The sequence below is a fragment of the Schistocerca serialis genome, chromosome 5 (genome assembly GCF_023864345.2).
Source record: "Schistocerca serialis cubense isolate TAMUIC-IGC-003099 chromosome 5, iqSchSeri2.2, whole genome shotgun sequence".
In the NCBI taxonomy this organism is placed as follows: domain Eukaryota; kingdom Metazoa; phylum Arthropoda; class Insecta; order Orthoptera; family Acrididae; genus Schistocerca; species Schistocerca serialis.
In genome coordinates, this window is record NC_064642.1 from 737,960,800 (window position 1) to 737,963,833 (window position 3,034).

General features: G+C 44.4%; 1 non-coding gene across 1 annotated transcript; it reads left to right on the top strand.

Annotated features, from left to right (window-relative positions):
- The first annotated feature begins 1,440 nt into the window (after positions 1-1,440).
- Trnat-ugu (transfer RNA threonine (anticodon UGU)) lies at positions 1,441-1,515 on the top strand. The gene has a single exon. It is a non-coding gene; the product is annotated as a tRNA-Thr (tRNA).
- The last annotated feature ends 1,519 nt before the right edge of the window (positions 1,516-3,034 follow it).

The following is a 3,034-nucleotide window of genomic DNA, read 5'->3' on the forward strand; positions in this document are numbered from 1 at the left end:
CCCCTCTGCAGCCTCCTCTTCCACTGTATTCTGGTGCCAATATGACACAAGGGCCAGACACCCGGCGGCTACTGTGCACGTCCCGTTGTCGCCCTGGCCCTCCTCTATGGCTTCCTGTGGATCGGTGGTTCCCCTGGCAGGCTCATCTACGGGGATATTCCGGCTGACATTGCCGAACGCAGTTCCTCCCCACCCTCTACAGTCGGACATACTGCACCTTCACACATACCTTCATTTCACCTTCCACATCACCGTCTGGGGCATTTCTGCCTGTATGCATCGGTCTGGTCTCCACCAGGTAGGGGAAGTATCTGGTATCGAGCCATGCAGAAGTTGAATGCCCGAGGGAACAAGTGGATCTGTCGCCGCAGCGTTGCACTCGCCTAGTGAGTGCTCCACCGTCTCGCCACGTGAGTACACCGGCCAGTAGCGTCCCTCGTGGCCGGCATCAATAACGCTGCACCTCGAGTGCTGAGTCAGTCGTGTACACACTTCGTCTGATAGCGTTAGTTATTATCTCCGCCGTAATACAGACTACTCGTCGACGCCTTCGCTTTGGCATCGGTTATTCTCTTTGCTCTCGATCTGGATTGTGACTCGGACTTTACCGAACGATATGTTAAAGGCTCGTTGCACTTCGTTGTTGCTTAGGTTGCAATTGACTTGCGCTTGTTGTGTCGGGTCCGCCGTTCGGTCAGCCCTGCTGCTCGACTCAGGCGTGGGTTTGAGCCCCATCCGCAGGTATTCTTATTGACGTATGGGTGGAAGGGATGTTAGAAGAATCTAACGGCAAGAGCATCTAAGATTACTTTTATTGGTCGTTATAGATGCCGACCTGGCTGTGAACTGTGCGAAGGTGCACGGACTGTATTTCGGTGGAACAAATTAAACTTTACTTGAGTTATATGAAGATGGTATCTGTTCCCGAAAGAACAGATGCCACTGTGACCGTGCAGCTTCTCTAGAATGAAAATTAAATCGAATCCCTTAGCTGCCAACAGGTGTTGTTGATATACACCAAAGGGGGCAGCTGAAAATGTGTGCCCCGACCGGTACTCTGCTTACATGGCCGACGCTCTATACATCTGAGTCACTGAGGGCACAGAGGATAGTGAGACTGCATAGACTTATCCCTTGCACGCCTCCCGCGAGACCCACATTCTAGGGAAGTTGCATGGTCATCAATGGTATCTGTTCTTTCGGGAACGGATACCATCTTCATATAGTTAAAGGCTACCCGGCCATTGACCTTATTCTGTGCGAATGCACACGCTTTGCCCAAACTGTTACGGGACTCGTCAGCTTAGTCTGGCGCGAGTAATGAGCGAATGGGCAAATATCTATTAGGAGTACTACGAATGTAGGTTGTGGACAGTTGGGAATGTGGGCCTCGTGGGAAGCGTGGAAGGGATAAGTCCTTGCAGTCGCTCTATCCTCTGTGCCCTCGGTGGCTCAGATGGATAGAGCGTCTGCTATGTAAGCAGGAGATGCCGGGTTCGAGTCCCGGTCGGGGCACACATCTTCAGCTGTCCCCTTTGATGTATTCAACAACACCTGTTGGCACCTAAGGGTTTCGATTTAATTATCATTCCATTTACTGGAACTTTTGAATTCTACATTTGAGGCATTTATTTTTTTTGTGGCCGTAGTACTTGTTTGGGGTTGCAAGTGAACATAAATAAATATGCTCTTCATTTGATAATAATAGAAAGTCCAGCTGGCATGTGCATATTCTTAAGAATACAGTAGAATTTTGTCAAAAAAATGTTCAAATCTGTGTGAAATCTTACGGGACTTAACTGCTAAGGTCATCAGTCCCTAAGCTTGCACACTACTTAACCTAAATTAACCTAAGGGCAAACACACACTCCAATGACCGAGAGAGGACTCGAACCTCCGCCGGGCCCAGCCTTATAATCCATGACTGCAGCGTTGTAGACCGCTCGGCTAATCCCGCGCGGCTAATATTTTCTCCAAACATTACATCGAACTCCATTATGATTTGTTCTCTGAGTTGTTTAAAACATCTCTCATTCTCTAGGTGATTTTCTGAACAGTGTTTTGAGTGTGAAATTGTTTTGAGCTTAATGTGTGTAAATTAAGTTGGAGGCTCCGCCATTTTCGTAGCGATCTCAGCTGAGCGACGGTAAAGCGTTCCACCGATGCACCAAACAGCATCCTGTGACGGAGAACACTGTACGTATCTGGTCGTGGCGATAAATACGTAATACAACGTGTTCATTTCTGTTTGAATATAATAACTGTAGCAATGACAACAGTTTCACGTAGTAAAATCAGACGTTTTGAAGCAATAGGGTGAAATGAACAAAGAAAAGCAATCCGATGAAGTTAAATCATGCAACGTAGAGAACTTTAAAAGTTATAATTATTCCACGTGTTCCAGTGCAACCATTAGGTAGTTACACTAGCCACTGGATTTGTACCATTTCAGTAAAAAACGGCTATTACAATTTAAGATACATGTTTCCGGTCGTTGTTCAAGTAATCGTACATCATACTACCACTATGCGTAATTTACTGAAGTTTTATTGTTTTTCTATCAAAATAGAAATATGTCATGTACAATTAAAAGAGTAAACGTAAATTTAAATAGTGGAGAGTCTTCAACGTATTTCAAGAAAGCTTGAGTACAGAATCAAAGACACACGTAACTACTGAGTAAATGGAGTTCGATACAGTTTGTAACTACTGTATTACATTTCGATACTGTTTTCAACTACAGTATTACATTTCGATACAGCTTATAACTACTATATTACATTTCGATACATTTTATAACTGCTGTATTACATTTCGATACAGTTTATAACTACTGTATTACATTTGCCTTACATTTATGTACGCTGGTTTCTTTCTGTTATTGTGTGTGTTTGTACTAATAACATTTATGTAGGTAATGTGAGACTGCAGGGTCAGTTTATCAGTGTATCTTGTGATGGATTAATTTGGAATGAGCAAAGCAGTAACGATGTTTTACGGGTGTTCAAATGCGTTCTAAACAGAAAACAATACC